Source organism: Hemiscyllium ocellatum, chromosome 5, assembly GCF_020745735.1.
Source record: "Hemiscyllium ocellatum isolate sHemOce1 chromosome 5, sHemOce1.pat.X.cur, whole genome shotgun sequence".
In the NCBI taxonomy this organism is placed as follows: domain Eukaryota; kingdom Metazoa; phylum Chordata; class Chondrichthyes; order Orectolobiformes; family Hemiscylliidae; genus Hemiscyllium; species Hemiscyllium ocellatum.
The window spans coordinates 37,869,695-37,883,525 of record NC_083405.1 but is presented as its reverse complement, the minus strand read 5'-3'; the positions used below and the strand labels follow the sequence as shown (position 1 = coordinate 37,883,525).

The window sequence follows — 13,831 nt, the reverse complement described above, 5'->3', positions numbered from 1 at the left end:
CGTACACTCTTGCGGAAGTCCTCGAAACTGAAAGCGGTCAGCAGCTTCCGCACATTCCCAGCTCACGTCGGTTCATTGGAAGACGGTTGCGGGTGTGTAGCTGACGGCAATGCTGCTGGACAAACAGGAATCTGCGTGTGTGTAGGATGGCGAGAATGTGGTCCCTTTGAACTGGCGGTGGATTGGAGTCGGGCTGGATGTGAGCTCTGTGCTGCACAGTTGCAGTTTCTGAACGTTCCAGCCGTTGCTGGTCCTGAGTTTTCAGACAAACCTCCACCCACTTATTTATCATTTTATCGAGACGCCCTTCTATTCCTCTCACATGGACCTGAACCTGCCTTTCAATGTGTTTATGCCAATGACCTCAACCATTCCAATGTGAGGGCCACTTTGGCATTCTCAGACACAGACTTCCTCCTGTGTTCCTTCTTGTATTTATTCGTTTTAAAGAACATATGAAAGAACAGAAACCAACATGCCCATTCTAAAAGATGAGAGACTTAAGAAACAATCCAGGTATTTTTCAATATATAATTTCAGTTACATCACACTGTAAACTTTGGCTATAAATTCTGTATCCTATGATCTTATACTCCACAATCAAGCTCCGAAAGCTAGTGCTTGCAAATAAACCTGCTGGGCTATAACTTCGTGTTATGTGATTTTTAACTTTATACACTTCAATCCAACACTAGCACCTCCACATCGGATTTATTCGTGAGTTCCTTGAATTAATGTATTCTAGATTTGGAATCCAATAATAAAGGAATTACCTTCTCTCCCTCTGCCCACTGAAACCCCTTTTAAAATCGTAAAAAGATTTAATAAGGTGATCTCACAGCTGCCTGTAGTTGAGAAGAGATTAGATCAGAGTGGTGCTGGAAAAGCACAGCAGGTCAGGCAGCATCCAAAGAGCAGGAAAATCGACGTTCCGGGCAAAAGCCCTTTATCAGGAGTAGAGGCAGGAAGCCTCCAGGCTGAAGAGATAAATGGGAGGGGGGATGGGGCTGGGGAGAAGGTAACAAAGAGTACAATGGGTGAATGGGAGTGGGAACGAAGGTGATAGTCAGAGAGGAGGGTGGAGTGGATAGGTGGGAAGGGAGAAGCCCAGCTGGATAGCTCTACCTCTCACTTCTAGTTTCATTTTTGTGAAAGCGTAATTGGAGTTCATACTGTTGAAATAAATGCCTCAGCATGTGCAGTCTTGTGACTGCTACAACAACAACAATCCACACACACCCAAAAACCACACACTGACATTTTTTATTCCTTCTGTGTAGTTGTCAGTTGGATAGAAAATGTTATTGTTCAGAAACATATTCCATTTTATAATGACACCCTTTGACTCAAGAAAACTTTTGACCAGATGTGATTGCTTGGCAAGGTTCAGTTTCCTGCGATACGTCAGGCTCATGACCTGTGGAATTTCTTGGGAGCCTGTTACTGCGATAAAGATACGGTTAACCCAAAGCTTTACCCTAATACTAACCCTGCCACAGGCGCAATCAGAGGACATGCAGTAATACATACTGACAGCTGTACTGCAACAACTGATGCAATACCTGGATTGAAGTTAGGAGTTTGATAAACCAAAGCCTGTCGGGCCAATGAGTTAAATGAAACTTTCCTCCACAGGCCTGTTTATAGAAGGGCCTGAAGTCATACATCTCCTTGGCTAGTCTGGGAGATGAGCCTCGATTAGCCTGGTGACCTTCACAAACAGTAAGGAGCCACTCCACCTACTACACTACTAAAATACTACACTAGTGCAATAGGGGCTCTAAGTACGGCCACGATTGGATAGATTGGCTAAAAGCAAGTTACTGCGGATGCTGGAATCTGAAACCGAAAGAGAAAATACTGGAAAATCTCAGCAGGTCTGGCAGCATCTGTAAGGAGAGAAAAGAGCTGATGTTTCGAGTCTAACTGACCCTTTGTCAAAGCTGACATGAAATGGACAGCCATCCCAGTTACCAGTCCAACCTGGCATAAACCCCCATGAGAGAACATACATTGAATAGGCATCCATTGCAGATTTCCGACCCCAACCCCCGTATCTTCCTTGTACCCATTCCATCAATCTTACCTTCAAAACATTGGTTACATTCAACTCTTTGTACCTGTAGTAATTAAAGTAGACCAATAAAATTGCTGGAAGCAAGGGTCCAGAGAGAACAAAGAACTTAAAGACATCAATGTAAGTGCAGAAATTATACTGGAGAAATGAATATGAACAAGTGAATCAATTTCTGGCCCAGAATGATCTATAGGTTTGTAAATAAGTGGCTTCCGAGAGTGCATTGATTTTGATTTTTTAGAATTCCTTGGATTCTAGAATAGATCAAAAGAGTTGGAAGATGACAAACACAATACTGTTAAAAGAGGAGAAAAGGAAATGGAAAGTTATGGACAAATGGGCAGGAGGCAAAAGTTTTGGGCAAGACTACCTCCTGCTGAAGAATCAACGCTGTTCCTTGTTAAACATCATTTGGAAGAAACACTCAGGGTGGCAAGGGCACAGAGTGTCCCCAGCATTGGTGACTTCAGTGTCTGCTACAAACAGTGTCACAGTAGCATCACCAGTCAACAGGTTGATCAATGCCCGAGGATAGATTTGCCAGACATGTGTTGTGGAAAAATTGTGTGCATTTCCTTAAAGTTGCTCATGATCAATATCCTTGGAACATAGAAGCAGAAGTAGACCATTCAACCCATCAGCTTGCTTCGCCATTCCAGACTGTGGTCAATTATCTACTGCAACACCGTTCTCCAGCAAAATCTTCTTAACTCTTGATGTCATTAGTAATTATCAATCCCTGGCTTGAACTTAATGACTGCGCTTTTACAGCCTTGTAGGTTAGACAATTCCATATATTCACCACTCTGAGTGAAGAGGCTCCTCTTTATCGCAGTCCTAAATGGCTACCCTCTTATTCTGAGACTGTGTACACTGGTTCTGAACTCCACAGTCAGGGGAAATAACCTTTCTGCTTCTAATTTGTCTATCTCTTTAGGAATTTTGTAAGTTTCTATGAGCTAGCCTCTCATTTTTGCAAAATCCAGAGAATACAGCCTAATGTCCTCAATTTCTGCACTTAGGATAGTCTCACCATCCATAGAATCAGTCTGGTGAACTTCTGCTGCACCTTCATAATTGCAAGTGACTTCTTCTTTAGGCAAAGGGACCAGACTGCACACGATACAACTGGACATAAACTGAAAGTGCTGGTACTATCTGTGAAGAGAGAAACAGTTAACATTTTGAGTCCCATGATCCTTCATCAGAACTTGGTTCTCTAAGTACGGCCTCACCGATGCTTTATACAACTGAAGTAACAGCTACTTGCACCTACACTCAAATCTTTTTGCAATAAAGGCTAGAATATTATTTGACTTCTGAATTATTTGTTGCACCTGCATGCTAGCTTACAGTGACATATGAACAGTGACACCGAGGTCCCTTTGGACATTAATGCTTTCTAATCTCTTATACATCCACATCATATTCCATCTGCCACTCACTCAGCCTGCCTAAATCCCCTTTGCACCCTCCGCACAACACACATTCAAACCAAGTTTTGTTGTATCTGTAAAATTACAATTGGTCCTCACATCCACATCATTGATCAAGTTGTGAACAGTTGAGATCCAAAAACAGATCCTTGCAGTACTCCCCGTTATAGCCTAACAACCAGAGAATGACTCATTTTTTTTGGAATTTCTACTTTCTGTCTATTAATAAATTCTTAATCTATACTAATATATTAACCCTGATCTCATGCATTTAATTCTGTTTACTAACCTCTTGTGTGACTTTATCAAAATCCTTCTAAATATTCAAATACACAGCATTCAGTAGTTTCCCCCTCATTGAGTCTGCTGATAGTATCCTCAAATACCTTCATGAGGCTTTTCAAACATGATTTTTTTTCTTGATAAATCCATATTGACTCTGTCCAATCAGGCAATTATTTTCTAAATATCCACGTAGTCGCATCATTTATAATAGATTCTAGCGTTTTTCTTACAGGTTAACAGGTCTGCAGTTCCCAGTTTTCCCTCTTCTTTCTTTCTTAAATAATGGAGTTACATTTGCAACTTTTCAATCTCAATGTATCATTGTATAACTAATAGCACGTTGAAAACTGGTCTCTGTCGCATTCTTTAGCTCTACAGTCATTTATTTCAACATTTTAGGGTGAAAATCTTGGGAATTTGACAATTATCAGTCCCAACCATTTCTTCAATGTGATCGTTCTGCTCATAATAATTTCTTTCTTTCCCAGATTTTCATGAGACCGTTGCCCCTTAATTATTTCAGGGCTACCTCTTGTGTATTTCTCTGTCAAGACAGATGCAACATACTTATTTAGCACCTTTACTGTTTCAATATTCCTGATCACAAATTCTCCTGTCTATGCATGTAAAAGACAAAAAAAACCTGCAGATACTGGAATCCAAAGTCGACAGGCTGGAAGAACACAGCAAGCTAGGCAGCTTCAGGAAGTGCAGAAGTCGACATTTCGGGTGTAACCCTTCTTCCAAATGGGGGGTCGGTGGGTGAAAGGGAAGTTGCAGATAAAGGGGTGGTGGAGGTAGGGTGGTGAAGTGGGGATGGATGAAGACAGGCAAAAGGTATGACCTAGTTGGCCAATGGGGGGAATGAATCCAGTAGGTGGTTGGGAGCAGTGGGAGGGGGAGTGAATGGGAAGGGAGTCAGGGGATGGGAGGGAGGTTATTTGAAATTGGAGAATTCAATGTTGAGTTCTCCGGGCTGTCGGGTTCCCAGGTGGAAGATAAGGTGTTGTTCCTCCAATAGGAGCTGTGGTTATTTTGACAATGGAGGAGGCCAGGGATGATTGTGTCAGAAAGGGAGTAGTTGGGGCAATTGAAATGGGCAGTGACTGGGAGGTCTGATCGGCCCCTGTGGGCCTGGCTGAGATGTTTGGCTTTTGGTCTCTCCAATATAGAGAAGACCACATCGGAAATACCTGATGCTGTAAACTAGGTTGGAGGAGAGGCAGGTGAACATCTGTCTCACCTGGAAGGACAGTTTGGGGCCCTGGCTGGAGGTGAGTGGGGTGGGGGGGGGTGGGGGGGGGTGGGGGGGGAGGGGGTGCATCGGCAGGTTTTGCATCTTTTCTGGTTGCAGGGTTCAGTGGCGGGGGTGGCGTGAACCAAGGACTGTCAAAGGGAATGGTCCTTGTGAAAAGTAGAGTTGGGCAGGGAGGCGAAGATGTTCTTGGTGGTGGGGGTCTATTTGGAGTTGGCAGAAATGTTTAAGAATGAAGCATTGGATGTGGAGACTGGTGGGGTGGTGGGTGAGGACAAGGGGGTTCTGTCTTTATTGCATTGGGGAGGGTTTAGAGCGGTGGAAGGGGGACTGGGAGGTGGTGCGGCAGAGGGCTATCTGGACAACGGAGGGAGGAAAAGCATGTTGTTCAAAATAGGTGGACATCTGGGATACTTGGGAGTGGGATGCCCCCTTGTCCGAGCAGATGGAGCAGAGGTGGAGGAATTGGGCGAAAGGGATGGAGATCTTGCAGGATACTGGGTGGGAGGAGGTGTAGTCCAGGGAGTTATGGGATTCCGTGGGTTTGTAGTAGATGTCCACCTGAAGACTGTCGCCGGAGATGGAGATGGAGAGGTCAAGAAAATGGAGGGCAGTGTCCGAGATGGATCAAGTGAATTTGAGGGAGGGGTGGAAGTTGTGGGTGAAGTCAATGAACTGCTCCAGTTCAGCCTGGGTGAAGGATGCTGCACCGATGCCTGTAAAAGATTCATTCTTGTCTTTGTGCATCTTTCCCTTACTATATACTTCAACAAGCTTTTACAATCTTTGTCTATGTTTCTTGCTATTTCACATTTATATTCTATGCTATCATCCTTTATTGATATTTTGGTCCTCCTTTGCTGAATTCTAAGATTTTCCCAGTTTTCAAGCTTGCAACATTGTGTGGACAAATTTAGAAGCTTCGCCTTTTGATTGAGAACAATCTTAACCCTCCTTATTCACCATGCCTTTCATGCTTCTCCTGTTGGGTATTTCGTCTTAAATAAATGTGTGAGTTTTGTAAAAGTCAAACATTAATTCTTCAAATTCTAGTTATTACCTACCTACCATTAAGCTTTTTAATGTACCTTTGCAATCCACCACAGCTAACTTCCTCTTTGTAAATGCATACTCACCCTATTTTCAGATTGAACTGCACCATTTTCAAGCTTAATCATAGAACTATAGAATCATAGAATCCCTATAGTGTGAAAGCAGGCCATTTGGCCCATCGAGGAGTTCCTCAGGGTAGTGTCCGAGACACAACCATCATCAGCTGCTTCATCAACGACTTTCCCTCCATCATAAGGTCAGAAATGGAGATGTTTACCGGTGATTACACAATGTTCAGTATCATTTACAACTCCTCAGATACTGAAGTAGTCCTTGCCTAAAAGCAGCAAGGTACGGACAGTATCTATTCACAGATGATACGTGACACATAAGTGAGCAAACAAAGAATAATACATCACAGGAACAGGCCATTCAACCCACCAAACTTGTACTGACACTTGACAATTTTCTAAACTAAAAACCTTTTGCCTTTACATGGTCCATATCGCTCTATTTCCTGCCTATTCATATATCTGTCGAGATGCCACTTAAACATCGCTATTGCATTTGCTTTTACCACCTCCTCTGCTGGCACATGTCAGGCACATACCACCCTTTGTGTAAAAAACTAGCCTCTCACATCTCATCTGAGCATTCCCCCTTTTACCTTAATTCTATGTCCCCTAGTAATTGATGGTTCTATCCTGGGAAAAAATAAAGGCTCTATCATGAGAGAATGAAATTGTCACTCATTGATTAGCAATGGTACCATTTTTGCTGAATCTCTCACTATCAAATTTCTGGGGATATGCTAGGGTTGAGGTTACCACTGACAGCGCACAGAACACACTATCTATATGAATACAATGTTAGCAAGAGTAGATCAGAGGCTAGGGATCCTACAGTGAGCAACTCAGCTCCAGATTTCCCGATGCCTGCCCATCACCAATAAGGCACAAGTCAGGAGAAGGATGGAATAGTTGCCACTTATCTGGATGAGTGCGGCTCAAGCAGCACTCAAAAAGCTTGACCCCATGCAGGATAAATTGGCACCACGTCCAGAAACATTTGTTCCTTGGCAGCAGTGTGTACCATCGACAGAAAGGCACTGCAGTCATTCATTAAGGCTTCTTAGACAGTGCCTTCCAAACCCATTACTAGGTGCATCTAGAAGAAAAAGAGCAGCAGATAAATTGGAATACTTCCCTCCAAACAGGACAGAGGAATATATCACCATTCCTTCAGAGTGCCTGGATCAAAACCCTGGAACTCCCTCCCTAATATCATTGTGGGCGTACCCACCCCAGCTGGTCACCCCAGGGCAGCACGATGGCTCACAGTGTCAGGGACCTGGCTTTGATTCCGCCCTTGTGTGACTGTGTGGAGTTTGCACATTTTCCCCATGTCTGTGTGGGTTTCCTCCAGGTGCTCTGGCTTCCTCTCACAGTCCAAAGATGTACAGATTAGGTGGATTGGCCATGCTAAATTGCCCATAGTGTCCAGGGATGTGCAGGCTATATGGTTACAGGATTGGGGGTTGGTAGGATGCTGTTTGTGGTGCGGTGTGGGGGTGGTGTGGTGGGGTGGATGGTGCACACTTAATGGACCAAATGGCCTGCTTCCATACTGTAGGGATTCTTTGATTCTATGGTCTGCAGCCGTTCAAGAAGGCAGTTCACCACCACCTTCTGAAGAGCAATTAGGAACAGGCAGTAAATACTGGCTCAGTCAGTGAAGCCAACAGCCCTGAATGAGTAAAAGGTGTATTAGATTTTTATCATTGCACCATATCAGATCTGAAAAAATCCTGTACTCTAGTTAGTTTTTAATATATTGCTTCAGAAAACCATTTCAATCTCATTCCAGGATTTCTTCTTCTCCAACTTTGGTGCTTATTAGATTGACCCAGTTCACATGTGGATTGAAGTCACCCATAACTGCTACATTCCTTAAGCGACATGTACTTCTAATTTCCTGACTTACATCACACCAAACACCATCCCTACTGTTTGGTGGTCAATGAATCAATCTTACCAATGTTAGCTCACTCAAACAGAACATTCTGTTTTGCTGATTGGAGATCCACTGACATAGACACATTGATCTGTCCATTATTATTAACACAATCTCATCTTTTCGTTTTTGCCTTTGCATCCTAAATATCATTTAAAATTACACTCTCAGCCATGTCTCTGTAATGGCAATAAAGTCATATCTTCTTACTTCTAAGAGTGTCATCAGTAGATTTTTGTGAAAGCTATTTACATTCAGATAGAGTGTCTTTAATTCTGTCTCTTTAAAACTATTCACAAATGTGACCCTGGTCGATGTTAATTCTTCTTTCTGTTGCTTTCCATTTCTGTTTGCAGCTTTTCAACTTTCTGTAACTAACTTTGTTTTTATTCTAAGTGGTTCTGTCTAGTTTCTTAACATGGCAGTGATTGACTCAATTTTTAAGAAACTCAATCTCCATTATGATATAGACTTAATGTTTCTCTGTTGAATTAATACTTTGACTGGAGTGAATGTCTTAAAAATGCAAAACCTTCCTGTAAATAGTGCTTTAATTTGATGTATACCATGTAACCTTGCATAAAGGTAGGATCCAAATAAGGTATAATAGTAATTCAATAAGCAGTCTGTGTTGGCTTCTCATTGCCATGGTTTTAGTCAAGCAAAGGATTTGAAAAGGAAATGCATGTTACCAGCATGACGAAGTCTGCATACAAGTATGAGTTCTGTGCCTTCCATAATGTCACTCAACACGAACAGACATTCTGCTGGAATGCTTACAGCGGGGTTCTACGGTATGTCCACCATTGGGAGTTGAGTGGGAAGATGACTGGCTATGTGTGTGTTGTGGGGTGGGGGAGAACACAAGATAAGAGGGGCAGGGAGGTAGAGTGAGCTACATGCAGTGTGGAGGCGTTTGTACGGAAGTACCACAACAAAGATTACTGCACAGAATAAGAGCCCATGGTATAAGTAACATAATAGAATTATCTTCAGTGGGACTCCGGGTGAAGCACTGCTGATGATTCCTGCTCTCTATTTATATGTTTGGGTTTCTTTGGGTTGGTGATGTCATTTCCGGTTCTTTTTCTCAGGGAGTATTAGATGGGGTCTAACTCGTTGCGTTTGTTGATCGAGTTCCGGTTGGAATGCCATGCTTCAAGGAATGCTTGTGCGTGTCTCCGTTTGGCTTGTCCAAGGATGGATGTGTTGTCCCGGTCGAAGTGGTGTCCTTCCTTATCTGTATGGAAGGAGACCAGTGAGAGAGGGTCATGTCGTCATGACCCTCTCTCACTAGTATCTTATAGAGGTCTTGTATGGGACAGTCTCCTACACTCTAAAGAGAAAGGTCCTAGCTTGTCCAACCTCTCCCTTTAACTCAAACTACTGAGTCCTGGCAAAATCCTTGTAACTTTCTTCTGCACTCTTTCCAGTTTGATAACATCCTTCCAATACTGAAAATGTGTGGCTGGAAAAACGCAGCAGGTCAGGCAGCATCCAAGGAGCAGGAGAATTGACATTTCGGGCATGAGTCCTTCTTCAGGAAACATCCTTCCAAAAACAAGAAGACCAAAGCTGAACACAGTACTCCAATAGTAACCTCACCAACATCCTGTATAATTGCAACATAATCAAATGCAATGGGAATAGAATATAAAAATGGGGGTGTTTTGCTGTAGTTATAGTGTTGGTGAGGCCTTATCTGGAGTACTTTATATAATTTTGATCTCCACATCTAAGAAAGAGAGTTAATACATTACAGGCAGTTTAGAGGAGGTTTGTTGGATTGATACCCAAGACGTGGCATTCTGTGGCGTGCTGTGATCTTTTAATGGTTAGTACTCTGGGTTGTGGCTACAGCAACCTCAGATTGAATCCGAGTTATGGTAATAATTGATCTTTCTGTCAGTGGGCAGCACAGTGGTTAGCTCTGCTGCCGCACAGCGCCAGAGGCCCGGGTTCAATTCCCGCCTCAGGCAACTGTCTGTGTGGAGTGTGCACATTCTCCCCGTGTCTGCGTGGGTTTCCTCAGGATGCTCCGGTTTCCTCCCACAGTCCAAAAATGTGCAGGTTAGGTGAATTGGCCAAGGTGAAGGGGTAAATGTAGGGGAACGGGTCTAGGTGGGTTGCTCTTCGTGGGTCGGTGTGGACTTGTTGGGCTGAAGGGCCTGTTTTCACATTGTAAGTAATCTAATCTAATGATTATGATGTCAATGGCCTCGCCTACCTTCTGGCCTAAATCCCAGTGATTTACATCAGGAGAATGCCCTCATTGTTTTCTATAGAGATAAGGCAATGACTTCATTTACAAAAGATGTTTGGAATCTCTTTGAAGCCATCGTGATTGTTAATCTTTTAAAATGTGGCTTTTAGAATATCTGTGTAAAATTTTATAATATTGTGATTCCTGTGCTGGCGTGACTATGGGACTGCAAGAAGTCAGGACAGATTTAAAAAGCAGGAATGACCTTGCCAACCTCTTCCTTGTACCACAACTTGTTACATACGCAACTGTCCATGACAGGGTGTTAGGATTGATCACTGCCATAGTTCATGTAGAAGATATACTTCACTATGCTGTGTGCAATATCGCACTAAAGAGTCCGAACAGAGTCAGAACAGATCTAGCAACTTAAAACTAAGCAACCTGTGGGTTATCACCAACAGAGGCAGAATGGTATTGTCAGATTTGCAATGTCAGATTTTCCTCACTCTATCCATGTGATCAAGCCAGTGCTGGTTCAGTGAGGAAGATGGAAGGGCAAGCCAAGAACAGCACCATGTGTATCTAAAAATGGGATGCTAATCTGGTGAAGTTTAGCACAGGACTGCATAACTTCTAAATAGTAGAAGCCATGTGTTGAGATAGAGCTAAATTATCCCGCAAACAAAAGATCAGATCAAAGCCTTGCATGTAGTTCTGTCCGTACAGGTGGAACAAGATTGAAGCATCTGTAATCATCTTCAAACAAAGGTATTTAGTGAATAATCTATTTGGTTTCCACCTGAGATCTCAGAGAGTTCAATTCCCTCCTTGTGATATCAAGAAACAGTTGAACAACCTGGATACTGCAAAAGATATTTGCTTTCATGATTGGCTTAAACTCCAGAATAGCTGAGTTTTTGGCCAAGTTGCTCCAGTACGAAAAGAACACTGGTATCTATCTCATAATATAGAAGATTTCCAGCTATGTCTTCTACACAAAAGCAGAACAAATCCAACCTGGTCAGCCATCGTTAATCAGTCCACTTCCATTCGTCAGCAGTGATGGAATGGATCATCAATAATGTTTGCAAGCTGTATTACTCAGCAATAGCTTGCTCATTGATGCTGATTTTGGATTCAATCAGGGCCACTCCAGACTTCAGTACAGTCTTTATCCATAACTGATCAAAATATTGGAGATACAGTGAGCATAACTACCCTTAACATCAAGACAGCATTGAACTGAGTCCAGCATCAAGGATCCATGACAAAACTGAGGTCATGGGAACCTTTTGGAGGCCCATCTTGCACAAACAAAGCTGATCTTCATCTCAGTCCCAGGACATTGCTTAAGGAACTTCCCAGGGTAATGTCCTAAGCCCAACCATCTTTAAATGCTTCATCTTTCCAGCAATAGGTCAGAAGGAGGATATTATCTACTGTATGCATAGTGTTCATTAGCATTTGTGATTCCGCAAATGCCGAAGTCATCCATATGCAGATGCAGTAAGGCCCAGATAACATTTAACTTTGAACTGTTAAACAACAGCTAACGTTTGTGCCATAGAAGTGCCAGGCATTATGTGTCTCGAAGAAGAGAAAACCTAACTGTCTCCTCTTGACATTCAGTGGCATAACCTTCACTGAATCCCCTCACATTTGCATCATGGGAACAGGAACTTCACTCATTAGACATATAAATACTATGATTACAACAGTGGGTGAGGCTGGGAATTTGGAGAGCTGTAACTCATCTTCTGTCTTCCCAATACCTGCCCAGAATCTACAAGACACAAGTCAGGAGTGTGAATGAATACTCTCCACTTACCTGGATGAATGCATCTCCAAAGAGCTTCAAGATGCTCAACACTATCCAGAGTAATGCAACCTGCTTGATTAATACCTTATCCAGCATGTTCAATACTCACTATCTACCACCATTGCACAGTGCAGTGACACACTTTATCTACAAAATGCATTGCAGCAACTTGCTAAAGTTTCTTTGATAGAACGCTTTCAATGTTTAACCAATACCACCAAGAAGGATAAAGTACAAAACACATGGCAACATCACTTGCAAATTCTTCTCTAAGTCACACATAATCATGACTTGAAACCATCTTATCACTCCTTCACTATTGCTGAACTAAAATCCTGGAACTCTTCCTAATGGCAATGTTGGTACATCTAAACCACATAGACTGCAGAAATGCCAGAAAGCAGCTCCTCAAGGGTGACTAGGAATAGTCAAAAAATGCTGGTGCTAGCAGGAATACTCACATCCCATTAATAAATTTAAAAGGGCAGCAAGAAGGAACCACAAACAATTAGGAAAACAAGAAGTAGATAAGCTTTTGTAAAAAAGTATCTCTATTATTCAACAGGATATTGATGAGGATATTTCACGTGGGGTATTACATTTCCATTTTTGGTGTCCTCACCAAAGGACGGATATAGTTGCTCTATAGGAGGTTCCACTAAGCTCGATAGTCTGAGAAATCTAGAATACCATTTTAGATGTTCAATAATTAAGATTGAGAGGAGATATTTCTACATCAATGAATTGGCATACTCCCCCAACCTCTGCACCTCCTCCCCCCACTAGTTCTAGACTGATCCCCAAGATCATCCTTTCCATCTCCATCTTGTGATGAGTATTCATAATCTTATATATTTCAATCAAGTTACCTCCTACTCTTCTAAACATCAGTGGAGACAGCCCAGATTGTTCAACCTATCCTCACAAGATAATCCACTCAATCCAGTAAACCCTTCTGAACTACTTCGGATACATTTACACTCTTCTTTAAGTAAGGAGACTAAAACTTTACACCATACCTGAGACATGGTCTCATCAATGCCTTGTATAACTGAAACGTAACATCCTTAACGTTATGCTCAATTCCACTCATAAAAAGGATAGCAATCCATTCACTTTCTTGATTATTTACAGTACCTGCAACTAATATTCTGAGTCATGCATGTGAACACCTAATCCCTTCTGCACCACAGATTTCCACTGTCTTTCTTCTTTTGAGTAATATTCTGATTTTTCATTTCTTTCGCTAAAATGAACAACTTCACATTTTCTGTACTATGCTCTGCCAGAATTTTGTCCACTCACTCAACCCAATCACAACTGTCTGCAACTTTCATTTATCTTCTTTACGACATAATTTCCTAACCCTGTTGTCAGTGAATTTAACTATCATACTCCCCTCATGTAGGTTAATGTGAAAAGTTGATGTCCTAGCACAGGGCCCTGCAGGATACCACATATCACATCTTGTCAGTAGAGCAAAAAGCCATTTTTCATAACCTCTGTTTTCTGTTAGCTAGCCAACTTCTACCAATGCAAATACATTATTCCCTTTATTATGAGTTTTTATTTTCCATAGTAACTTTTGATGTGGCACTTTGTTGGAAAATCCAAGTATAGTACATCGAAAGATTTTCTTTTTCCAAAGAGCATCTTTCTCCTTCAAAGAAGTCCAATAATTTAGCTA

General features: G+C 42.2%; 1 long non-coding RNA gene across 2 annotated transcripts in view; it reads left to right on the top strand.

Annotated features, from left to right (window-relative positions):
- Positions 1–13,831, top strand: part of LOC132815664 (uncharacterized) — a 472,009-nt gene that overhangs the window by 316,283 nt on the left and 141,895 nt on the right. The window lies entirely within an intron of this gene.